A 27680-nucleotide genomic window follows, 5' to 3' on the forward strand; every position below is an offset into this window, starting at 1 on the left:
CTTTTTTTTTTCTTTTAATTCAATGTCCTGGTCTTTTGGTGGGTTTCTTCAATCTGAAAATCCACATCCTCTCGTTCTGGGAGATTTTCTTAAACTCATATCACTGTGGATTTCCACCTTTGTTTCCTTTTCCCTCTCTTTCCAGAGCACCTATTATTCAGATGTTGGAAATATTCTCTAATTGTGTGATCATTTCATTGCTTGATTTTTTTCATCTCCTTGATTTTTTTGTATTTTTTTGCTCTTCTTTCAAGAAGACCTCTTTAACATTCTATTCCAATTCTTCTATTGAGTTGTTCATTCCTGCTATCATGTTTAAATTTATAAGTGCATTTAAAAACGCTCCAAATGCTTCAATTTTTAAATAATTTCATGCTTCTTTCATATATGTACTGTCTCTTTTTTTCTTTTGCACGGGCAGGCACCGGGAATAGGGTCCCAGGCATGGCAGGGCAGAATTCTGCCACTGAGACATCATCGCACCACCCTGTAATGTCTTTTTAATTCTCTGAGGACACTAGTGATAATTTCCTTAGAAATTTTATTCGTCGTCCATTATTTCCTCTAAGGTGATAATGTACTTGTTGCTTGTTTTTTTTTTTTTTTTTTTTTTTAAAGGAAAGACAGAGAGAAGGAAGGAAGGAAGGAAGAAAGGGAAACATTTTTAAACATTTTCTTGTTTTTATTGTATTCTGTTTCTCCGTTTTTGTTACATGGGCTGGGGCCGGGAATCGAACCGAGGTCCTCCGGCATAGCAGGCAAGCACTTTGCCCGCTGAGCCACCGCGGCCCTTGTTGCTTGTTTTTACCTTTGATTTTCTACTAGAGGGTTTCTTCAAATGTCTAGGATTGGGTGGGCCGCGGTGGCTCAGCGGGCAAAGTGCTTGCCTGCTATGCCGGAGGACCTCGGTTCGATTCCCGGCCCCAGCCCATGTAACAAAAACGGAGAAACAAAAATACAATAAAACAAGAAAATGTAAAAAAAAAAAAAAAAAAAAAAAAAAAAAAAAATGTCTAGGATTGCTGATTTCCCATTCATATTTAAGAGCTGCTTAGATTTATGTAGAGGGGCCATGTCAGTCTCTGCTTTGGTATAAGAAAATGTGGCTGGGTCACTTTAATAGGGAATCTCCTGAAGTCAGTGTCCTTACATTCCTAGAGAAATCTCTTCCAAACCCCTGCCTGGAAAGGATAATTTTCCTTGTAGGGTTCTGGGAGTTATGTGGGGACCTTGAGTCTTGACATTTACATGTAAATTTTCAATTGAACCTAATGTTTTCAACTGTGCCTGGATTCCCTAATCCAGAGATACTTTATTTCACCTTCTTTAGAAATTAAACCACCAGTATTTTTCCAAGAAAGGGAGAGCACTATTACCAGTTACCTGGCATAAGGTAGGCAATCTAGGGATCTACTTGCTTTTCAGATTTTCAACCAAACCTCCTAATTTTCGGTCAATTCACTGCCATTTCGAGAAGTACCAATTTCTACCAATTCATTAGACTTTTGGGGGTTATGTCATATAAACCACTTATTTCTGGACTTTCCAATACTACTGGTTAAACATACAGTTGTTTCAAGTCAACTAAGCTGGTTATCACAGCTCAAAATCTATTTCTACCATTGCCTCTTCTCCTATTCTCTTTATCCTTGAACAGTTTCCTCAGTAATGCCATCCACTGAGTGTTTTGTTCACTTTTTCTGCACTGATTTTGTTGCCTTTGGACAAGCTGTACTCTACCATGTCCCCCAATTCCATCACCTAAAAACTCACTATAATGGAAAAAGATTTCCTTATCATGACTGGCCATTTCAATAAATCCAAAATTGTCCTTCAGAGTTGCCATATGACTCAAGAGTCTCTTGGAATTGGAATTACAACCTAAAAGTCACACACAGGTTGCAATCTGCTGCCCAGGTCTCTGTCATTACTACTAAATTCAACTTTATCTCCTATTTGAGGAGAAGTACATCCTTCTACATTCTTGGCTGGAAAAGCAATAGTCAGTTTTACTTCACAATCATCATAAACAATAATGCCATCCTCAGCCTCCTTCTCTTTGCCTTTATTTGGGCTAGTGGTTTTGGGATTGGAAAAAGTGGCTTCTTTTTCTACAGTGCCCAGAAAACGATGATCTAATTGGGAATGGAATGAATCTGTGCCCTTGGGAAATTTAAAAATCCTAACAGCAAGATTTCTTTGGGCAGAGAGCATGTCAAGGAACCACAGTAAACTCTATTTCATCTTCTACCTGGAGCTGGTTCCCATTGAGAATTTCACTGAAGTGGAAGAACATGTGAGCATCACAACCCACACACTTGACGAAACCAAAACCGACTCTCATAGCAGCAACTCACCCATTCCTCTGGCTTCATCTGTGAACTGAAATGCAATTAATAGAACTTCTATGTTGGTTTGCCACAGTCGGTCTGCTTAAAAACTAAACCTAATAGGTCACCTCCCAGCAGGGTCAGCTTGGATTTTGTATCTTTGTCTCCAAAGAGAAGTTCTTTAGGAATCACAAAGTCAACTTTGATGCATCTTGGCAATGGGTCATTCTGGTTTTTATGGGGTACTTTTGGGATCATTTTGGTTACAATTCCTTCAAAATGTTCAATGCTGATATCTTCAAAAATGGCTGCTCCTTGAGGCAATACTCTGACATCTGTTGCAACTTCTTTACCATTCTTGTCCTTAATTGTGAACTCCACATCATTCCAGGCTGTAAGGTTTCTAGGTCACCCTTAAATTTACTATAGTGAAATAATATCTCTTTTACACAATCACCTTTTTCAGTTAAGCCAAATGCCTCCTTCACGGCACAAACTACTCCTTGACAGTGGGCTTGTTTCTTCTCCAACAGCATAATGTTACGAGCACTTACAGCACTAGTATGTTTATTGTTATAAAATACAAAGTTTATTTTATCTCCAGTTTCCAGCTGAACGCTCACTTCATCATCTTCAGGGGTGTAAGTCAGATAAAACACTTCTTGTCCATTAATTTCATTCCTCGGGGAGGATTTCTGATTTTATCTTTGCCAATTTAATAGCAATGGGTTTCCCAGTCCATCACTCAGATGATACGTCAAATTCAACATCATTTCCTACTTTTAAGTCCTGTAGGTTGCCGTTATACTGTGAACAGTGGAAGAAAAGTCTAGCTTGACATTCTGAACACTGAATAAATCCATAAGAGATTAGCAGATTTTCGATAATCCCAGTTTCATGCATGCTGCTAAAAAGTACCATTGGGGTACCCATTGTGACCACTGGGTATTATGTCACTGTCATGATCAAATATTATTGCACTTTCAGTGGTAGTTGCTGATTCTTCTTTTTCAGCACATGTTTCAAAGGATGGAAGTTGCTAGTCTTAAAAAACACAAAAACAAAAACAAGTGGGTGCAAGGGGTAGTTCAATGGGTAGAATTCTCGACTGCTATAAGGGAGACCCTGGTTTGATTCGTGGTCCATACACTTCCCAAAAACAGACAAACAAGCAAGATGAACAAACAAAAATTGAACAAGATGCTGCAATAACGGGATACTCACATGGAAAAATAATGCACACACACAAAAAATACCAAGAGAAAATGATCTATTAAGCTAATAAAGAGCACAACTGTTGCTACACTGGGCAATCTCACAGTATAGCACAGAAGAAATCAAAGCCTACTAGCAGCATTGCGAAGTGCTCTTTCAAAGCTGTTGAGGAGGCACAAACTTCTTGCTTCAGATCAAGTGTGGTGTCTTCAACTTAAGTGTACTATTCTTTGGTTTTGTTGGTTATTACAACATTTGCTCCTTGCCTGATCTGAATTCGAAGCAGCAGTTTCAGGTGGTGTTCTAGTCTGCTAGCTGCCGGAATGCAATATACCAGGAATGGAATGGCTTTTAAAAAGGGAAATTTAATAAGTTGCTAGTATACAGTTCTAAGGCCGAGAAAATGTCCCAGGTAAAGCAAGTCTAGAGAAATGTCCAATCTAAGGTATCCAGGGAAAGATGCTTTGGTTCAAGAAGGCTGATGAAGTTCAGGGTTTCTTTCTCAAGTGAGAAGGCACATGGTGAACATGGTCAGAGTTTCTCTCTCATCTGGAAGGGCACATGGCGAGCACAGTGTCATATGCTACCTTCTTCTCCTGGCTTCCTGTTTCATGAAGCTGTCCGGGAGGCATGTTTCTTCCTAATCGCCAAAGGTTGCTGGCTGGTGGACTCTGCTTCTCATGGCTATGTCATTCTGCTCTGCTTTCTCTGAATCTCCCATTCTCCAAAATGTTCCCTCTTTTACAGGATTTCAGTAAACCAATCAAGACCCACCTAAATGGGTGGAAACACATCTCCCCTAATCCAGTTTAACAACCACTCTTGATTGGGTTACGGCTCCAGGGAGATGATCTAATTGCAGATTCAAACATACAGTATTGAATAAGGATTATTCTGCCTTTACAAAATGGGATTTTGATTAAACATGGCTTTTCTAGGGTCCATACATCCTTTCAAACCAGCACAGGTGGTAAAGTCTGTTCTGTTACATTTCATACCCAACAGCTCAGTGCCCCCTCTCCGGCGTCACCATAAGCAGCACAGCCTGGTACGTAGGAAAAAATCTATCTCTCTTCATTCATTTTTGGTGTTTGTGTCTCTCTCTATGAATTTTTCCATGTCATTTAGTTACCTAATTTATGGACATATAGTTATTCATAATATTCTCTTATAATATTTTTTATTTTTGTAATAAAGCATTCTGTATTCTATTATTTAAACTATAAATAAGTTTCCTTATTTATACTCCTCGTTTTTGTAAATTTTCTTTTTTTCTTGATTAGTCTAGCTAAAGGTTTGTCAATTTTGATCTTTTCAAAACCCAATTTTTGATTTTATTATCTTCTCTATTGTTCTCCTATTCTCTACTTCATTAATTTTCACTCTAATCTTTATTATTTCCTTCCTCTGCTTACCTTCTACTTTTTTTCCCCAGTGCCTTAAGGTAGAAACTTAGGTTACTGATTTGAGACCTTTTTATTTTTAATGTAGCCATCTACAACTAAAAATTTCCCTCTCAGGACTGATTAAGCTGCTTCCCATCATTTTTTGGTACGTTGTTTCTTCATTTCATTAATCTCAAATTAAATTTCCCTTGCTATTTATTCTTTAACCCATTGATTATTTAGGAGTACGTTGTTTCATTTTCACATATTTGTGAATTTACCAAATTTCTTTCCGTTTTTGATGTCTAATTTAATTCCATTGAGGTTGGAGATCAAACTTTATATAATTTAAATTATTTTTGTCTTATGGCCTAGAATATGATCTAACCTGGAGAACATTCCATGTGCATTTGAGAAGAATGTGTATTTTTCTGATGCTGGGTAAAGTGTTCTGTAGATATCTGATAGGTTTAGATTTAGTTGGCTTATAGTGTTGTTTATGTCTATATTTCCTTGTTGATGTTCTGCCTAGTTGTTCTACTCATTTATGAAAGTGGAGTATGAAGTCTCCTATTATTGCTGAATTGCCTATTGCTCCTTTCAATTATGTCAACTTTTGCTATGTATATTTTGAGGCTCTGTCTTCTGTAAGCAGAATATATTTGGATCTTTTTTTTTATCCATGTATCTCTGACAATCTATTCCTTTTGATTGGATTGTTTAATCCATTCATGTTTAATGTTATTGTTAGTGAAGAACTTAGGTCTGCCATTTTTACTTTTATTTTTTATATCTTATGTTGTTTTTGCTCCTCTATTCCTCCTTTACTGCTTTCTTTTGCATTGAGTGATATTTTCTAATCTATCAATTTAATTTCCTTAATTTTTTTTTTTACTATTTTTATTTCTTAGTTATTTCCTTAGTAATTGCCTAGAGCTTACCATATTCATCTTATCAGAATCTACTTTAGTTTCATGCCACCTTAATTCCAGGGATATACAGAAATGTTACTCCTATATAGCTCTAGTCCCTCTTACCTCTTTTTGTGATACTGTTATTCAAATTACATCTGTATGTAACAAACCCAAAATACATTGCTAAAATTATTATTTCATATAATTTTATGTCTTATAAAGAAGCTGAGAGAAGAAATGAGAACAAGTATATATTTATGGAGTTTGCTGTAGGAACTTTATTATTCGCCATTACTAGTTCTCTTAATTTGCTTCCTTGGATTCTGGTATCATTTTCTTACTTCATACAGCTTTGGTCTATGTAACCTCCTTTGTGCCATTATTGTTAATTATATACATTTTTATATTATTATTACAGTCCAAATAATAAAATCATACATTGTTTTATACAATTGTTTTCTGATCAATTAACAGAAGATAGGAGAAGAAATACGAGTTTATACTCTTTTACATAATTACCTTTACTATTTCTCTCTTTCTTTCATTCATGTAGATTTAAATTATTATCTTTGGTCACTTGCTTTCAGCCTGAAGACTTTCTTTCAGTGTTTCTTGTAAGACAGTTCTGATAGCAATGGAATCTCTCAGTTTTAGTTCATCTGGGAATGCCTTTATTTTGACTTTATTTTTGAAAGATAGCTTTGCTGGATATAAGATTCTTGTTAGACATTTTTTTTTCTTTCAGCACATTGAATATGCCATCCTATGGCCTTCTAGCCCCCATTGTTTGTGATAAGAAGTCCACCGTTAATCTTGGAGTTTCCTTTTACACAATGAGCTGGTTTTCTCTTGTGGGTTTTAAGATTTTCTCTTTGTCTTTCTCTTTCAGCATTTTTATTATGATAAAAATTTGGTGTGGTTAAAGAAGTTATCCCACATTTCTTTGAGGCTCTGTTCTTTTTTTTTTTTTTTTTTTTTTTTTTGGTATGCTGTATCATGGGGGTCACATTTCATTCTTTTTCCATGTGATAATCCTGTTGTTGCAGCACAATTGGTTGATTTTGTTTGTTTGGGGGTGCATGGGCTGGAAATTGAAGCCGGGTCTCTTGCATGGCACGTGAGAATTCTACCACTGAACTATCCTTGCACCCCCTGCCCCCACAGCGTTCTGTTAATTTTTTTTTTGTATGCTGCATGGTGGGGTCACATTTCATTATTTTTCCATATGAGCATCTCATTATTGCAGCACCATTTGTTGAATTTTTGTTTGTTTGTTTTGCTTCTTTGTTTATTTTTTTAGAAGTACATGGACTGGGAATTGAACCCAGGTCTCCTGCATGACAGGCAAGAGTTCTACCACTGAACTATGCTTGCACCCCCCTGTTCGTTTTTATTCATTATTCTCTCTGTTCTTCAGATTGCATAATCCCTATCAATTTATCTTTAAGCTGTCTGATTATTTCTTCTTCCAGTTCAAATCTACGTTGAGCTCGTCTAGTGAATTTTTTATTTCAATGCCAGAATTACCATTCAGATTTTTAAAAAATAATTTCTATCTCTTTATTGATATTCTCTGTTATATGAAACATTGTTGTCATACTGTGCTATTTGAAATATTATGTACCCCAGAAAAAACATGATTTAATCCTGATCTAATCTTGTGGGGACAGCTGTTTCTTTTAATCCTGATTTAACATTGTGGGGTGGAAATTTTTGACTAGCTTATCTTCATGAAGGTGTGGCATGCCCAATTGTGGGTGTGACCTTTTGATTAGATGCAGATGTGACTCCACTCATTCAAGTTGGGTCTTGATTAGTTTACTGGAGTCCTTTAAAAGAGGATACATTTTGGAGAAAGCTCAGAGCTGATGCAAACGTTTGGAAATTGAGACAAAAATAGTCCTTGTGCTAAGCAAGGACAAACAGAACCTGAAGAAATGATATCTCCAGGCGTTGCAGATGCTAAGCAAGCCTAAACCAAGAGTTGTGTCCCAGAATTGTGAGTAAAGGCCCACAGATGCTTAGAGATGAAACTACTGGCACCAGAAGCTGGAAGCAATGAACTGGGAACAAGGACAAAAAGATGCCAGCCACATGCCTTCCCAGGTGACAGAGGAGTTTCGGACGGCATCAGTCTTTCTTGAGTGAAGGTATCCTCTTGTTGGTGCCTTAATTTGGACATTTTTCATGACCTTTGAACTGTAAACTTGTAACTTATTAAATTCCCTTTTTAAAAGCCACTTCACTTCTGGTATATTGCATTCCAGCTTAATAAATTAATACACACAACCTTCCTTTGCTTCTTTATGCATGCTTTCATTTGTGCATTTAGCATATTTATATCTTCTTTGAAAGTCATTTATTTTTTTGCTAGATCCAACATCTGAACTCTCCCAGAGGTAATTCCATTGCATCCTTTATTCCTGTGAATGAGTCACACTTTCCTATTTCTTTACACATCTCATATTTTTTGTGTGAAATTGGACATCTGAGATAATATAATGTAGCAACTCTGGATACTGATCCTGCTCCCCCCATCCCCCCATACATGAAACTTGAAGTGCTGGTTGATGTCCTTTGCTCTTTTACTTGTTTAGTGACTTGGCTGGACTATTTAAAGAAGTCCATTTTATACAGCATGAAGCCTCTGACGTCATTCCTCATGTAGGAGTCATTCCTCCTACAAACTTCAGCTCTTACACAGCTATCTTAGGGTAACAGTGTTTTTTTTCCAGGATTCTCTTTGTCTCTTTTCTTGATCTCTCTGTTAAGCTGATTGCCTCAGTTGGTATCTGTGCTGGTTTGAAACTGTTATATACCCCAGAAAAGCCAAGTTATTTTAGTCCTAATCCAATATTGTGGGAGCAGACCAATTGCCTGGGTGGGGCCTTTTGATTAGGTTGTTTCCATAGAGATATGACATTGCCCATTCTAATGGATCTTAATAACTTTAATGCAGTCTTTAAAAGAGCCAACAAAGAGCAGATGCCTAGGCACAGATGTTTGGAGATGTTTGGACACAGACAAAAGCTCAGAGAGGAGGCCACCGGGACTAGATGAAAGCAATGAAACTTGGGAGCAAAGGGTTAGGAGATGTCACCATGTACCATCCCATATGACAGAGAAACCCTGGATCAGATCAGTCTTACTTGAGTGAAGTTAACCTCTTGTAGGTTTCTTAATTTGGACGTTTTCATGGCTTTAGAATTCCCATAATAAAAGCCAATCCATTTCTGATGAATTGCATTCTGACAGCATTAGCAAACCAAAACAGATTTTGGCATCAGAGAGGTGGGTGCTGGAGTTGGCAAATATCAAGCACGTTACATGGATAAGAGGAAGTTTCTGTGAGAATTGTGAGGAGGCAAATAGAAAAGGCCTGGATTGGTTTGTAGAAATATGGAGGCTAAAGTCTCTTCCAATAAGGCCTTAGACAGAAATGATTTGTCATTGGAAACTGGAAGAAAGATAATCCTTGTCTGTTTGTTTTTTTTAATGATATTTGTTTTTTTTAACTTTTATTAATAAAACCAATCAACATACAATATGAACATTCTTTTTTTATCACATAGTTGTATTTCATCATCATGATCATTTCTTGCAATATTTGCATCAATTCAGAAAAAGAAATAAAAAGAAAACAGAAAAAAATTCATACATACCATACCTCTTACCCCTCTCTTTCATTGATTACTAGCATTTCAATCTACTAAATTTATTTTAACATTTGTTCCCCCTATTATTTATTTATTTTAAATCCATATGTTTTACTCATCTGACCATTAGGTAGAAAAAAGAAGCATCATACACAAGATTTTCACAATTACACAGCCATATTGTGAAAACTATATCATTATACAATCATCTTCAAGAAACGTGGCTACTGGAACACAGCTCTACATTTTCAGGCAGTTCCGCCCAGCCTCTCTGTTATGCCTTAACTAAAAAGGTGGTATCTGTTTAATGCATAAGAATAACCTCCAGGATAACCTCTCAAATCTGTTTGGAATCTCACAGCCATTGATGCTTTATTTTGTCTCATTTCTCTCTTCCCCTTTTCAGTCAAGAAGGTCTTCTCAGTCCCTTGGTGCTGAGTTCCAGCTCATTCTAGGATTTCTGTCCAACGTTGCCAGGAAGGCCCACACCCCTGGGAGCCATGTCCCATGTAGAGAGGAGAAGGGTAGTGAGTTTCCTCGTTGTGTTGGTTGAGAGAGAGAGGCCGCATCTGAGCAGCAAAACAGGTTCTCTTGGGGGTGACTCTTAGGCCTAATTTTAAGTAGGCATAGCCTATCCTTTACAGGGTTAAGTTGAATATGAACAAATGCTAAGTTTGTTGGGGGCTCTTCCAGTTTGCTAGCTGCCAGAATGCAACACACCAGAGATGGATTGGCTTTTAATAAAAGGGGGTTTATTTTGTTAGTTCTTCAGAGGAAAGGCAGCTAACTTTCCACTGAGGTTCTTTCTTATGTGGGAAGGCACAGGATGGTCTCTGCTCGCCTGCTCTCCAGGCCTCTGGGTTCCGACAACTTTCCCTGGGGTGATTTTTTTCTGCACTTCCAAAGGCCTGGGCTGAGCTGCGCGTGCTGAGATGAGGAATGCCGAGCTACTAAAGCTGTGCTACGTTGTGGTCTCTCATTTAAGCACCAGCCAATTAAGTCAAACGTCCTTCATTGCAGCAGGCACACCTCCTAGCTGACTGCAGATGTAAATCAGGAACAGATGAGGTTCACGTACCATTGGCTCATGTCCATAGCAACAAAACTAGGTATGCTCACCTGGCCAAGTTGACAACTGAATCTAACTACCACAGGGGCTCAGCCTATTGCTTTGGTTATCCCCACTACTTGTGAGTATATCAAGAATTCTCCACTTGGGGAAGTTGGATTTTTCCCCTTTCTCATCATTCCCCCAAGGGGACTTTGAGAATACTTTTTTATTCACTGTTCAAATCCTTCTGGGATTCATAGAGGCATCACTCTGGACAAATCTACAAAATCTCATGCCCTACTCAAGGTTCCATGTACTTATGATGTTCAATTAAGCTGTCTACATAAGGTATATTAGGAAATGAACTAGTTGAAATATAAATTTTGTATCAAATAAACATTATTTTGCTTTAGTCTCACACAAAAATTAACGTTTTCAAATATTAATTACCATCTATTTTCAACATCCTGCATTATTGACATTTCTTTGTTCTTCCTCATACAAAACATTTTTAAATGTGTACATTTAGTAACTATCACTATACGCTCAAGGTATTTCTAGATCATACCATCTCAGTCTTTATTGTATATCTTTCCTTCTGATTTGATTTGTGCCTTCAGGCCTCCTCCGTCTATCATTTTCACATTCAGCTTCATTCAGTGTTCTAATATTATTGTATTACAGTTATGTAATATTGTGCTGTCCATTTCTGAGTTTTTACATTCAGTCCTTTTGTACAATCTGTATCCCTTCAACTCCAATTACCCAATATCTTACCCTATCTCTATCTCCTGATGGTCTCTGTTACCAACAACATTCTCCAAGTTTATTCACTAATGTCAGTTCATATCAGTGAGACCATACAGTATTTATCCTTTTGTTTCTGGCTAATCTCACTCGGCATAATGTCCTTCAGGTCCATCCATGTTGTTACATGCTTCATAACTTTATTCTGTCTTACAGCTGCATAATATTCCATCATATGTATATACCACAGTTTGTTTAGCCACTTGTCTGTTGATGAACATTTGGACTGTTTCCATCTCTTGGCAATTGTAAATAACGCTGCTATAAAAATATAGCATTGATTTGCATTTCCATAATAGCCAGGGAAGTGGAGCATCTTTTCATGTGCCTTTTCGCCATTTGTATTTCCTCTTCTGAGAAGAGTCGGTTCAAGTCTTTTGCCCATTTTGTAATTGGGTTGCTGTCTTTTTGTTGTTGATTTGAACAATTTCTTTACATATTCTGGATACTAGACCTTTATCTGATATATTGTTTCCAAATATTGTCTCCCATTGTGTAGGATGTCTCTTTACTTTCTTGACGAAGTTCTTTGATGCACAAAAGTGTTTAATTTTGAGAAGTTCCCATTTATTCATTAATTTCTTCAATTCTGCTTTGGGTGTAAGGTCTAGGAAACCACCTCATATTATAAGATTTATAAGATATTTCCCAACATTTTCTTCTAACAGTTTTATGGTCATAGATCTAATGTTTAGGTCTTTGATCCATTTTGAGTTAATTTTTGTATAAGGTATGAGATATGGATCCTCTTCCATTCTTTTGCCTGTGGATATCCAGTTCTCTAGGCACCATTTATTTAAGAGACTTTTCTGTGCCAGGTTGAGTTGGCTTGACTGCCTTATCAAAGATAAATTGTCCATAGATGAGAAAGTCTATATCTGAACACTCTATTCTATTCCATTGGTCAATATATCTATCTTTATGCCAGTACCATGCTGTTTTGACCACTGTGGCTTCATAATATGCCTTAAAGTCAGGTAATATGAGACCTCCGACTTCATTTTTCTTTCTCAGGATACTTTTAGCTATTCGGGGCACCCTGCCCCTCCAGATAAATTTGGTTATTGGTTTTCCTATTTCTGAAACGTAAGTTGTTGGGATTTTAATTGGTATTGCATTGAATCGGTAAATCAATTTAGGTTGAATTGACATCATAACTATATTTAGTCTCCCAATCCATGAACGCAGTATGCGCTTCCATTTATTTAGGTCTTCTTTGATTTCTTTTAACAATTTCCTATATTTTCTCTTTCTAAGTATTTTGTCTTTTTAATTAAATTTATTCCTAAATATTTTATTCTTTTGGTTCCAATTTTTTTTCATGATTTCCCCCTCAGATTGTTCATTACTAGTGTATAGAAACACTACAGATTTTTGAGTGTTGATCTTGTAACCTGCCACTTTGGTGTACTCATTTATTAGCTCTAGTAGTTTTGCTGTGGATCTTTCGGGTTTTTGACATATAGTATCATATCATCTGTAAACAGTGAGAGTTTTACTTCTTCCTTTCCAATTTTGATGCCTTGTATTTCTTTTTCTTATCTAATTGCTCTGCCTAGAACTTCCAACACAATGTTGAATACCAGTGGTGATACTGGACATTCTTGTCTTGTTCCTGATCTTAGGGGAGAAAGTTTAGAGTTTTTCCCCATTATTAAGGAAGTTCCCTTCTATTCCTATCCTTTGAAGTGTTTTCAACAGGAAAGGATCTTGAATTTTGTCAAATGCCTTTTCTGCATCAATCGAAATGAACATGTGGTTTTTCTGCTTTGATTTGCTGATACAGTGTATTGCATTAATTGATTTTCTTATGTTGAACCATCCTTGCATACCTGGGATGAAGCCTATTTGGTCATGATGTATAATTCTTTTAATATGCTGCTGGATTCGATTTGCAAGAATTTTGTTGAGGATTTTTACATCTATATTCATAAGACAGATGGTCTGTAGTTTTCTTTTTTTGTAATGTCTTTGCTGGTTTTGGTATGAGGGTGATGTTGGCTTCGTAGAATAAGTTAGGTAGCTTTCCCTCCTCTTCAATTATTTTGAAGAGTCTGAGCAGGATTGGTACTAATTCTTTCTGGAATGTTTTGGAGAATTCACATGTGAAGCCATCTGGTCCTGGACTTTTCTTTTTGGGGAGCTTCTTAAAGACTGACTCAATTTCTTTACTTGTGATTAGTTTGTTGAGGTCATCTATTTCTTCTCAAGTCAATGTTGGTGGTTCATGCCTTTCTAGGAAGTTGTTCATTCCATCTATATTGTCTAGTTTATAAAGTTGTTCATAGTATCTTGTCATTACTTCCTTTATTTCTGTGGGGTCAGTGGTTATGTCTTCTCTTCCATTTCTGATTTTATTTATTTGCATCCTCTCTTCTTTTTGTCAACCTCACTAAGGGTCCATCAATTTTATTGATTTTCTCATATAACCAACTTCTGTTTTTGTTCATTTTCTCAATTGTTTTCATGTACTCAATTTCATTTATTTCTGCTCTAATCTTCATTATTTCTTTCCTTTTGCTTGCTTTGGAGTTAGTTTGCTGTTCTTTCTCTAGTTTGTCCAAGTGGACAGTTATTTCTCGATTTTTGCTCTTTCTTCTTTTTTGATATAGGCATTTAGGGCAATAAATTTCCTTCTTAGCACTGCCTTTGCTGCATCCCATAAATTTTGATATGTCATGTTTTCATTTTCACTTGCCTCGAGGTATTTACTGATTTCTCTTGTAATTTCTTCCTTGACCCACTGGTTGTTTAAGAGTGTGTTGTTGAGCCTCCATATATTTGTGAATTTTTTGGCACTCTGCCTATTATTGCCTTTCAACTTCATATCTTTATGATCTGAGAAAGTGTTTTGTATGATTTCAATCTTTTAAAATTTATTGAGACTTGTTTTGTGACTCGGCATATGGTCTAACATTGAGAACGATCCATGAGCACTTGGGAAAAAGGTATATCTACTGTTGTGGGGTGTAATGTTCCATAAAGTCTGTTAAGTCTAGCTTATTTATTGTATTATTCAACTTTTCTGTTTTTTATTGATCCTCTGTCTAGATGTTCTGACTATTGATGAGAGTGAGGAATTGAAGTCTCCAACTATTATGGTAGATGCGCCTTTCTCTTTCAGTGTTTTCAGTGTTTGCCTCACGTATTTTGGAGCATTCTCGCTTGGTGCATAAATATTTATAAATGTCTTCGTGCTGAATTGTTCCTTTTATTAATACATAGTGTCCTTCTTTGTCTCTTTTAACTGTTTTACATTTGAAGTCTAATTTATTGGATATTAGTATAGCTACTCCTGCTCTTTTCTGATTGTTATTTGCATGAAATATCATTTCCCAACCTTTCAACCTATGTTTATCCTTGGGTCTAAGAAACATTTCCTGTAGATAGCACATACATGGGTCCTGATTTTTAATCCATTCTGACAGTCTAGGTCTTTTGATTGGGGAGTTTAATCTATTAACATTTAGTGTTATTACTGTAAGTGCAGTACTTTCTTCTACCATTTTGCCTTTTAGATTTTATATGTAATATCTAATTTTTCTTCTTTTACCTTTACTGACAGTCTTCATTTCTACACTCTTCTCCACACTTCTCTCTCCTGTCTTCTCCTATCTGTCTCTACTGATCCATTTAGTACTTCTTGCAGAACCGGTCTCTTGGTCACAAATTCTCTCAGTCATTTTTTGCCTGAAAATGTTTTAATTTCTCCCTCATTTTTGAAGGATAATTTTGCTGGATATAGAATTCTTGGTTGGCAGTTTTTCTCTTTTAGTAATTTAAATATATCATCCCACTGTCTTCTCGCCTCCACGGTTTCTGCTGAGAAACCTACACATTGTCTTATTGGGCTTCCCTCGTATGTGATTGTCATGGTTAGGGACAGGTGTCAACTTGGCCAAGTTGTGGTACCTGTTCATCTGATTGGGCAAGCGCTGGCCTGTCTGTTGCAATGAGGACATTTCGTAGGATTAGGTCATGATCATGTCAGCTACATCCACAGCTGATTCCATTTGTAATCAGCCAAAGGGGAGTGTCTTCTGCAATTAGTGATGCTAAATCCAATCATGGGAAGCCTTTTAAGGAGGACTCAGAGGAGACAGGTTGCATTCCTGCTTTGGCTGGTGAGCCTCTCCTGTGGAGTTCGTCCAGGCCATCCATTGGAGTCATCGGCTTCGCAGCCTGTCCTGTGGATTTTGGACTCTGCGTTCCTACGGTCACGTGAGACACTTTCATAAATTTTATATTTGCAAGTGTTCCCTGTTGGTTCTGTTTCTCTAGAGAACCCTAACTAATACATCTTGGTACCGGGAGTGGTTCTTAAGGAACAGAATCTTAAAATGGGTTTTTATGAATGGTTTTCAACTCTTTGACTGGGCTCAGAGACACTAAGGACTCTGATTCCCGTAATCAGAATGACACTCCCAATCCATGGACTGAGTTGGCAAAGGAGATAGTCAAAATATCATCATTCGATTCTCCTAATGCTTCGCTTGTACGAAGCCAGACTCTGGGGGATAATGTTTTTGACACCTTTACAGAGTTTTGTAGAAATAAGAGTTATAGAGATGTTGGTTGGTTGTTGTTAGATACACTGTCTACATTAAAGGGTGAAAGGGATGGGCTTAAGGCTTCAAACAAGAAGCTTAAGTGCCGTCTGAAAGATGTAGAGGTTTCTATGAGTATCCTGAAGGAAAATTTTATTTCCTGTAGCCGTAGACTTGAGATCTCTGAAAATCAGACTCAGAATCTTATTGTTAGAGTAGCAACTTTACAATGTAAACTGAAATCTCAGTCTTGCATGGTGTCTGCCGTTAAAGTGAGGGCATTGATTGGAAAGGAGTGGGACCCTGAAAAATGGGATGGTGACATATGGATTGATAATGATGTTGGGGGTGAGGTTGAAACCCTAGACCATGCTGAGCCTTCTTTAGATAACCCTGTAATAGTCTGCCCTGAGGACATAGCCGCCCCACCTCCAGCCTGCCTTGAGGAATTGGCCACCCAACCTCCTCCTGAAGGGATTAGCCCTAGAGTTATTAATCCTGTTTCACCAGATGAAACTGCAAATGAAAGCCCTGAAGCAAATGGCTTGGAAGATATTTCTAATTCTTTTCATGACCCACCCCCACCACCCCTCATTTCTTCTAGACCTATAACTAGACTAAAGTCCCAACAGGCCCCTAAAGGTGAAGTACAAAGTATCACACATGAGGAGGTACGTTATACTCCAAAAGAACTGTGTGAGTTTTCCATTTATATAGACAGAAATCAGGGGAATATGTGTGGCAATGGATTTTAAGAGTGTGGGATAATGGTGGGAGGAATATAAGGCTGGATCAGGCTGAATTTATTGATATGGGCCCACTAAGCAGAGATTCTGCATTCAATGTTATAGCTCGAGCAGTTAGAAAAGGTGTTAACAGCTTGTTTGGGTGGTTGGTTGAAACATGGATCAAAAGGTGGCCAACATTACCTGAGGTTGAAATGCCAGAACTGCCCTGGTATAATGTAGATGAGGGGATCCAGAGGCTTAGAGAGATTGGGATGTTAGAGTGGATTTATCATGCAAAGCCTGCTCCTACACCCCAGGAATGTCCAGAGGATGCACCTTTTACCAGAACAGTGAGAAATAAATTTGTGAGACTAGCACCATCATCCCTCAAGAGCTCTGTGGTTGCACTTCTCTGTAGGTCAGATATTACTGTAGGAACTGCTGTCACTGAGCTGGAATCCTTAAATACAATGGGGATGACAGGATCCCGAGTTGGCAGAAGCCAGGTGGCAGCACTTAATCACCAAAGACAGGGTAGACGTGGGTATTATAATAGACAACAAACTCAAAGGAGGCATCAAAATTATATGACACGCAGAGATTTGTGGCATTGGCTAGTAAATCATGGGGTGCCTAGAAATACAATAGAAGGGCAGCCTACTAAATTCTTGTTGGAGCTGTATAAACAAAAGAGTTCTAAGTCAAGGGAACAGAAGTCTAACCTGAATTACAAAAACACAGAGTCACAGCCCCTTAACCAATTTCCAGACTTGAAACAGTTTACAGACCCTGAGCCCCTTGAATGAAGGGGAGGCCAGGTCCCTATGGGGAAGAAACCTGTTACACTGCCACAAATTTATACTGTTAACCTTCCTCTAAGTCTTCCCCAAGGAGACCGACGGCCTTTTACCAGGGTAACTGTGCATTGGGGAAAAGGAAATGATCAGATATTTCGGGGATTATTAGACACTGGTTCAGAAGTGACATTAATTCCAGGGGACCCAAAACGTCACTCTGGACCACCAGTCAGAGTGGGGGCTTATGGAGGCCAGGTGATCAATGGAGTTTTAGCTCAGGTCCGTCTCACAGTGGGTCCAGTGGGCCCCCGGACCCATCCTGTAGTTATTTCCCCTGTTCCGGAATGTATAATTGGCATAGACATACTGAGCAACTGGCAGAATCCCCACGTTGGTTCTCTAACTCGTGCAGTGAGGGCTATTATGGTGGGGAAGGCCAAGTGGAAGCCACTAGAACTGCCCCTACCAAGCAAAATAGTAAATCAAAAGCAATACCGTATTCCTGGAGGGATTGCAGAGATTACTGCCACTCTTAAGGACTTGAAAGATGCAGGGGTGGTGATTCCCACCACATCCCCATTCAACTCTCCTATTTGGCCTGTGCAGAAAACAGATGGGTCTTGGAGAATGACAGTGGATTATTGTAAACTCAACCAGGTGGTAACTCCAATTGCAGCTGCTGTTCCAGATGTAGTATCATTGCTTGAGCAAATCAATACATCCCCTGGTACTTGGTATGCAGCTATTGATCTGACAAATGCTTTTTTCTCAATAGCTATTAGTAAGGACCACCAGAAGCAGTTTGCTTTCAGCTGGCAAGGTCAGCAATATACTTTCACTGTCCTACCTCAGGGGTATATCAACTCTCCAGCCCTATGTCATAATCTTGTTCGCAGAGACCTTGATCGCTTCTCCCTCCCACAAGGCATCACATTGGTCCATTATATTGATGATATCATGTTGATTGGACCTAGTGAGCAAGAAGTAGCAACTACTCTAGATTTACTGGTAAGGCATTTGCGTGTCAGAGGATGGGAGATAAATCCAACAAAAATACAGGGGTCTTCCACCTCAGTAAAATTTCTAGGTGTCCAGTGGTGTGGGGCATGTTGAGATATCCCTTCTAAGGTGAAGGATAAATTGCTGCATCTGGCCCCTCCCACAAACAAAAAAGAGGCACAACGCCTAGTGGGTCTTTCTGGATTTTGGCGACAACATATTCCTCATTTGGGTGTGCTACTCCGGCCCATTTATCGAGTGACCAGAAAAGCTGCTAATTTTGAGTGGGGACCTGAACAAGAGGAGGCTCTGCGACAGGTCCAGGCTGCTGTGCAAGCTGCTCTGCCACTTGGGCCATATGATCCAGCAGATCCAGTGGTGCTGGAAGTGTCAGTGGCAAATAGAGATGCTGTCTGGGGCCTTTGGCAGGCCCCTATAGGAGAATCACAATGCAGACCCTTAGGATTTTGGAGCAAAGCCTTACCATCTGCTGCAGATAACTACTCTCCTTTTGAGAAACAGCTTTTGGCCTGCTACTGGGCCTTAGTAGAGACTGAACGCTTAACCATGGGCCACCAAGTTACCATGAGACCTGAGTTGCCTATCATGAGTTGGGTGTTGTCTGACCCACCAAGCCATAAAGTTGGGCGTGCACAGCAGCACTCTATTGTAAAGTGGAAATGGTATATACGAGATAGAGCCAGAGCAGGTCCTGAAGGCACAAGTAAGTTACATGAAGAAGTGGCACAAATGCCCATGGTTTCCACTCCTGCTGCCACATTACCTTCTCTTTCCAAGACCAGAGCTATGGCCTCTTGGGGAGTTCCTTACAGTGAATTGACTGAGGAAGAGAAAACTCAGGCCTGGTTTACAGATGGTTCAGCACAATATGCAGGTACCACCCGAAAGTGGACAGCTGCAGCATTACAACCCCTTTCTGGGGTGTCCTTGAAGGACAGTGGTGAGGGGAAATCCTCCCAGTGGGCAGAACTCCGAGCAGTGCACCTGGTTGTTCATTTTGCTTGGAAGGAAAACTGGCCAGAGGTGCGTTTGTATACTGACTCATGGGCTGTTGCTAATGGTTTGGCTGGATGGTCAGGGACTTGGAAAGACCATAATTGAAAAATTGGTGACAAAGAGGTCTGGGGAAGAAGTATGTGGATAGACCTTTCTGAGTGGGCTAAAAACATGAAGATATTTGTGTCCCATGTGAATGCACACCAGAGGGTGACTTCAGCAGAGGAAGATTTTAATAATCAAGTGGATAAGATGACCCATTCTATGGATACCAGTCAGCCTCTTTCCTCAGCAACTCCTGTTATTGCCCAATGGGCTCATGAACAAAGTGGTCATGGTGGTAGGGATCGAGGTTATGCATGGGCTCAGCAACATGGACTTCCACTCACCAAGGCTGACATGGCTACAGCCACTGCTGAGTGCCCAATCTGCCAGCAGCAGAGACCCACACTCAGCCCCCAATATGGCACCATTCCCCAAGGTGACCAGCCAGCTACATGGTGGCAGGTTGATTACATTGGACCACTCCCTTCATGGAAGGGGCAGCGATTTGTTCTAACTGGAATAGACACATACTCTGGATATGGGTTTGCTTTCCCTGCAGCCAATGCTTCTGCCAAAACTACTATCCGTGGGCTTACAGAATGCCTTATCCATCGTCATGGTATTCCACATAGCATTGCTTCGGATCAAGGAACACACTTCACAGCAAATGAAGTGCGAGAATGGGCACATGCTCATGGAATTCTCTGGTCTTACCATGTTCGCCATCATCCAGAAGCTGCTGGATTGATAGAACGGTGGAATGGCCTTTTGAAAACTCAATTACGGTGCCAACTAGGTGGCAAAAACTTGAAAGGCTGGGGTAATGTTCTCCAGGAAGCTGTGTATGCTCTGAATCAGCATCCACTGTATGGTGCTGTTTCTCCCATAGCCAGGATCCATGGGTCCAGGAACCAAGGGGTGGAAATGGGTGTGGTGCCACTCACTATTACTCCTGGTGATCCACTAGGAAAATTTTTGCTTCCTGTCCCTGCTACCCTGAGTTCTGCTGGTCTACAGGTTTTAGTTCCAAAACGGGGTGTGCTTTCTCCAGGAGAAACAACAGTGATACCACTGAACTGGAAGTTAAGATTGCCACCTGGCCACTTTGGGCTACTTATGCCTCTGGATCAACACACCAAGAAGGGGATTACATTATTGTCTGGGGTAACTGACCCTGACTATCAGAAGGAAGTAGGACTGCAACTACATAATGGAGGTAAAGAAGAGTTTTCTTGGAATATAGGAGATCCCCTGGGGCGTCTATTAGTACTACCATGCCCTGTGATCAAAATCAATGGAAAACTGCAACAACACAATCCAGGCAGGACCACTAATGGCTCTGAGACTTCAGGAATGAAGGTTTGGGTCACCCCACCAGGCAAAGAACCACGGCCAGCTGAAGTCTTGCTGAGGGGAAAGGGAACATGGAATGGGTAGTGGAAGAAGGTAGTGATAAATATGAACTTCGACCACGTGATCAGTTACAGAAACGAGGACTGTAATGCTGTTTTGTTTGTGTTATACTATTTAAGTTGTAAGATATCAAGTTTAAGAATGAATGTTGCCCAAGGATTTGCACGCTATTCTGGAGAGATTTAATGTGTTTCCAGTCATATGCAGGACAGTTGAGTATTGTCAGGTTAAAAAAAAAAAATGTGTGCTTATTTGTTTTCATTTGGAAATTAAGTATGGTCTAAGGTGATATATATATATATGCCAAGTTGACAAGGGGTGGACTGTCATGGTTAGGGACAGGTGTCAACTTGGCCAAGTTGTGGTACCTGTTCATCTGATTGGGCAAGCGCTGGCCTGTCTGTTGCAATGAGGACATTTCATAGGATTAGGTCATGATCATGTCAGCTACATCCACAGCTGATTCCATTTGTAATCAGCCAAAGGGGAGTGTCTTCTGCAATTAGTGATGCTAAATCCAATCATGGGAAGCCTTTTAAGGAGGACTCAGAGGAGACAGGTTGCATTCCTGCTTTGGCTGGTGAGCCTCTCCTGTGGAGTTCGTCCAGGCCATCCATTGGAGTCATCGGCTTCGCAGCCTGCCCTGTGGATTTTGGACTCTGCGTTCCTACGGTCACGTGAGACACTTTCATAAATTTTATATTTGCAAGTGTTCCCTGTTGATTCTGTTTCTCAAGAGAACCCTAACTAATACAGTGATGGATTGCTTTTCTCTTGCTGCTTTCAAGATTCTCTCTTTCTCTTTGACATCTAACATTCTGATTAGTAAGTGTCTTGGAGAACGTCTATTTGGATCTATTTTCTTTGGGGCACTCTGCACTTCTTGGATCTGTAATTTTAAGTCTTTCATAAGAGTTGGGAAATTTCCAGTGATAATTTCCTCCATTAGTTTTTCTCCTCCTTTTCCCTTCTGGGACACCCACAACATGGATATTCGTGTTCTTTATGCTGTCATTCAATTCCCTGAGTCCCTGCACATATTTTTCCATTCTTTTCCCTATATATTTTTTTGCTTGTTGGATTTCAGATGCCCCATCCTCCAGTTCCCTAATCCTATCATCTGCCTTCTGAAATCTGACATTGTAGGTTTCCATTGTTTTTTTTTTCATCTCTTCTACTGTGCTTTTCATTCCCATAAGTTCTGTGATTTGTTTTTTCAGACTTTCGATTTCTTCTTATTGCTCAGTCCTTGCCTTCTTTATAACCTCCCTCAATTCATTGACTGGATTTTTGATGAGGTTTTCCATGTCTGTTCCAAAATTCTGAATTAATTGTTTCAACTCCTGTATCTCATTTGAATTGCTGGTTGTTCCTTTGACTGGGCCATATCTTCAATTTTCCTAGTATGATCCATTATTTTTTGTTGGCTTCTAGGCATTTAATTACCTTAATTAGTTTATTCTGGAGATAGTTTTCACTTTTTTTACCTAGGATTTTCTTGCTGGATGACTTTGTTGTCTATCTGTTCTTTGACATTCAATTCGGCTTATTCTAGACCTCTAGCTTAGGTTTTGTTTAACAGATCAGAATTTTTAAGTTCTTATTTGGTTTCTTGCCCTACCTGTATAGTGCCTTTTCTCCCCCCTTAGGAGGGTCTACTTAGCTATTATAGACCCTAGCCAGGTTTTCCCAGACCAAAGTGGCCTCCTGTCAGGAGGAAAGAATCACCTGCATCAGTTTTCCCTGAGGGTGAGACCCAGCAGATTGAAAGGCTTTTGTATGAAGCCTCTGGGCTCTCCATTTTTCCTATCCTGTCTAGTATGTGGCGCTTGTCTGCCTGCAGGTCCCACCAGCATAAGGTTATAGGGTACTTTTAACTTCAGCAGACTCTCTCTGCTGGGGGCATGGTGGACACAGAGGAGAGGTTGTAGTCTGGTTTTAATCGCTCACTCTTCCAAACCCTGGGGTCTGAACTCTTTGAGGGAGGGATTCCATCTGAGCTGGGCTCCACCCCTCTCCTGGGGAAGACACAGACTCCAGATAAACACTCAAACAAGCTTAATTCTGCCTATGCTTGGGACAGTGGAGCCTGAGAAGCTTTGCAGCTATATCCAAAGAGCAGTCAAGCTGTAGAAACACAGCCACCAAAACGAAAGAGAAAAACCTTTTTCAGAGCCATACCCCCAGTCCTCGGGTTTGCCAATCAAGAGTTTAAGCTGGTACATTGCTCTGTGTATCTCCAGGTCCTATGTGCCCCCTCCTTTCCTTCAGGGCCTAGATCCTTGCAAATGCAAAAAACCTCTGGTTTTTTTGTTTGTTTGTTTGTTTTTCATTTTTCATCAGCTCTGCTGCCTCTGCACCAGGGCAAAAACCAGCAACCTCCACTTTTACTCAAGGTTCAGCTGAGCTGGGGGCCTATTTTTAGTGATCAGAATTTGTTAATTAATTCTGCAATTGGAGTTTAGTTGCGCTCAGCCCTTGTTGATGATAAAGTCCCTTTTCTTTCCCCTCTGGGAAGCAGCCTGTGGAGGAGGGGTACCAGCCACCGTGGCTTGGAGAACTCACGGTTCTTGGTAGCTTCGTAGCCAGTCCAGCTGGTCCAGACTGGGGAACTCTGTGTGTCCGGTCACTGATGCAGCCACAGCCGTTGTTCTGTACTGTTCCTGGCTATTTATTAGCTGCTCTGGAGGACAAACTAAATTCCAGACCTTGCTAAGCTGCCATCTTGCTGCGCCCACCCCCAACCCCCAATCCTTGTTTTAAAGTGGCAGAGAATTTGGCAAAACTGAGTACTGGTGTTGTGTGGAAGGTAGAATTTGAAAGTGATGAGCTTGGATATCTAGCTGAGGAAATTTCCAAACTAAATATGGAAAATGCAGTCTGACTTCTTCTGGCAGCTTACAGTAAAATGGGAGAAGAAAAGTTTAAGCTGAGAAGTAAACTCTTGGGTACAAGGAAACCAGAGACTGATAGTTTGGAAAATTCCAAGTTTTTGGAAAATGAGACCCCAGGAAACATTGCCCCACATGAGGATTTAACCAAACATGAAAACAGTCAGCCATTTCAGAAAGAGACAGGATTGGAGATGGAGTTATCCAGAAAGGATCTGTGCAAATTCCTATTGTCTGATGGGTTTGACCCCATAGGCTGCATGCCAAACTGACAAGTTTCTTACAAGATCTGTATGAATGGAACGACTGCCAGTCTGGATTGAAAAGAACAGAAAAGGTTCAAAGTGAAGGAAAAATGACTTCAAAGGCAGAACCATGGAAGCTAAAGTCTGGAGCCTGGAAATCTTGGGTCAGGAGAGCAGATCCACCCATGCACATGGAGAGGGTGAGTTTGCCCCAAAGGCAGAGGGTGGGCCTTCTGCCTTGATGTTCAGGAAGAGCTTTAGTGTCCCAGGCCTCAGGGAGGGTGGAGCCCATTCCCTGGGGTCTGGAGGGAGCTTGGCGAACATCCCATTTTTCTAAAGGGGTTGAGTGTATGCCCCAGAGATGGCAGAGAATCCGGGCACTGTCCCAATGCTTGGAGAGCATGGAGCCAAGAATAAGGTGTTCTCCCTAATGCTCGGATATGTTAAAAACCTATCCTAGGATAGGTTATCCTAGGATATGTTAAAATACCCTAGTGTATGGAGAGAGAAGGGTTGCTGTATAAAACCTTTGGAAAAGATGGGACTGCTGCATTCTCAAGCCCTGATGAGGGAACATCATTCTATAAATGACTCTCAGACTTTGAAATCTAATGTAGTATACCCTGCAGTTTTACAGAATAGTTTGGGTCCAGTGACTTCTGTCTTCCTTCCAATTTCTTCCTATGTCAATAAGAATGTTTATCCTCTGACCCTCCTGTGTATATTGGCAGCAGATAACTTGTTTTGAGTTCCACAGGTCCACAGCTAGAGGAGAATTTTGCTTTAGGATAGACCATGCCTATAGTTGATTCTGATGATACTTAGTACTGTTTTGACCTTGTATTGTATTTGTATTGTTTCTGAAATGGTTTAAGGCTTTTGTGATATTGTGATAGAATTAATGTATTTTGTAAATGGAAAGAACACGTTTTTTGGGGGGTCCAGAGGGTGGAATGTGCTGGTTTGAAATTGTTATGTATCACAGAAAAGGCAATCTTTTTTTAAAAAAAATCCTAATCCAATCTTGTGGGTACAAACGTACTGTTTGGGTAGGATCTTTTGATTAGGTTGTTTCCATGGAGATGTGACCCTGCCCAACTAGATAGCTCTTAATTTGGTTAATGGGGTCCTTAAAAGAGGCAACACAGAGAGTAGATGCCTAGACACAGATATTTGGAGATGCTTGGAGACAGACAGAAGCTCAAAGAGAAGGCCCCTGGAACCAGGAGCTGAAAGCAATGAAAACCAGAAGCAAAGGGTCAGCAGGCATCACCATGTGCTTTCCCATGTGACAGAGAAATCTTGGATCAGATTGGCCTTTCTTGAGTGAAAGTATCCTCTTGCTAATTCCTTAAATTGGACATTTTCATGGCCTTAGAATTGTAATATGTAACTTAATAAATCCCCTTAATAAAAGCCAATCCAGGGAGTTCTGGGAAATTGGGAGAATAGGATAGGTCAAATTCACCCCTGCTCCAAAGAACAGCTAGAAAAGTGACAGAAAAACTACAGGGAGAGCAATTCCAGGGTGTAAGTGACTTGGGAAGGTCTTCCACACTACAAGGGGAGGCCCTGGTTGAAAAAGCAGAAAGAATTGAGACACAGAGAACCCAGAGACCATCCAGCTAATGCAAACAGTTTAGTGCATCCATTTCCAAAAGGAGATCCAGAGCCCTCAGGAGTGTATGGACAGGGAGATGGGAACAAAGAAATAGGCCAAGCCATACTCCTTGAAAGAACTACCCTCACGTGTGCCACCCCTGCCTTGCGACCCACAACCCACACACTTGAACCACATCACCCACACCCACACCCCATGCTCTAAGCATCCCTGATCCAAACCCCCTCCCCAAGCATCCCTGTCTCACACCCCTGCCCCATGCATGTATGCTAGCCTATCCCAGCCTGAGTTACCCTCTTCCATGCAAAGGTACAGTCTCCCCCCGCCCCTCCCAAGACCTGGGTACTCACATCCAGCCCCTTGACCCCAACCTCCTGTTCCCTGCCCCTGCAGATAGTCACCTGTGCATTCGGGCTGCAGGCGCTCACATTCATACCCAAGCCATACCTGCACTCAGCCCATGCAGTTCCTCAACTGTGCCCAGCACCCCTGAACTCTGCGTACATCCACATCAGCATCCTGCCCCCAGACATGTGCATGTTCACATGCCCACTCAAACCACGCCCCCTCGGCTCTGGGTAAGCGCTGACCTCTGCACCACACCCACCCCCAGTCCAAGCAGGCACAATATCACTGCACTGACCCTGAGCACTGCGCATGTGCACACCAGGGCCTTGCCCCCAAGACCCACACACTGGCACAGCTGCATCCTCCCTGCTGGGCACCCATCTATCCATATATGGACCTCTTGACCCCTGCACCCCCCCCTGCACCCCCCCACCATGTGCACACTCTTGCCCCACCCCACCTCTGCCCTTCACAAGTGGGCTCCCCATCCCACCCCACCTCTGCACTTGTGGGCAAGTGTGAGAGCCTTGCTCACCCATCATCACCCACCCCTGACCTCTACAACTTGAGTCCCACCCCTACACACTAACATAGCTGCATCCCAGCCCCCCTGGAACCCTCACCCTGTGCAAGGACATACCCACACCCCAACCTTCCTGTGCCCTGTAGCCCACACCCTGACACCCATGACCCACACATTTCACACACCCACCCACATCCTGCCCATGTACTAGCCCCAGCACATCTGCTCAGCACCCCTATCTGCCTTCTGCCATGCCCTAATTCTGTGTCCCCAATGCTGTACCCTGCTTCTGCACTCCAAGGCCTGCCAGAGCTGCAGCTTGCCCCCACAGCTCCCACACCACACCACCACAGCCCCACAACCCACACCCTATGTTCACAGGCATCAGTGGACAGTTCCTGACTGTGGAAATACCTGCACGGCAACCATCACTGCACTGTGGTGCCCCTCCCATGCACCAAATCCTGCTCCACACCTGTTCCACAAACACAGAGCTTTAGACTACTGAAGGAAATCAACATCCAAGATAACACTATCAAGATATTTACATGCCACAAAGACAACAGAAGATCACTAACCATATGAAGATGCAGACAGACACAGCCCAGTCTAATGGCCAAATTAAAACACTGGAGGAGACACAGACTTTGGAAAAACTAATCAAATATGTTCATATATAACTACTAAATAAAATTAGTGGAATGCCTAATGACATAAAGGAGATCAAGTAGTTGCTAGAAGAACATAAAGATAAATTTGAAAGAATAAATAGAAAAATAGCAGATATCACAGAGATTAATGCTGTAGACCAAATAAAAAATATACTAGAGACATACAATAGCAAATATGAAGAGGTAGAAGAAAGAATAAGCAAACTAAAGGACAGGAAAACTGATTTTGCACATACAAAAGAGCAAATGACAAAAAAGATGGAAAATTTTGAATTGGATCACAGAGAAATGATGGACAAAATGAAGCAAAAAAATGTAAGAATCACCAATGTCCCAGAAAGGGAAGAGAAGAATAAAGGGTTAGGAAGATTAGTGGAGGATATAATGAGGGAAAAATTCCCAACCATTATAAAAGACATAAATATACAAGTCAAAGAAGCCAATGAACTCCAAATAAAATAAATCCAAACAGGCCTA

At 40.6% G+C, this 27680-nt stretch overlaps 1 protein-coding gene, 1 non-coding gene and 1 pseudogene across 2 annotated transcripts in view; all 3 read right to left on the minus strand.

Annotated features, from left to right (window-relative positions):
* Positions 1-27680, minus strand: part of GXYLT2 (glucoside xylosyltransferase 2) — a 154870-nt gene that overhangs the window by 65319 nt on the left and 61871 nt on the right. The gene's annotated exons all lie outside the window — the stretch shown is intronic.
* LOC143657711 (cold shock domain-containing protein E1 pseudogene) lies at positions 1644-26095 on the minus strand (annotated as a pseudogene).
* TRNAD-GUC (transfer RNA aspartic acid (anticodon GUC)) lies at positions 7148-7218 on the minus strand. Its single transcript has one exon. It is a non-coding gene; the product is annotated as a tRNA-Asp (tRNA).

Source organism: Tamandua tetradactyla, chromosome 15 (assembly GCF_023851605.1).
Source record: "Tamandua tetradactyla isolate mTamTet1 chromosome 15, mTamTet1.pri, whole genome shotgun sequence".
Lineage (NCBI taxonomy): Eukaryota > Metazoa > Chordata > Mammalia > Pilosa > Myrmecophagidae > Tamandua > Tamandua tetradactyla.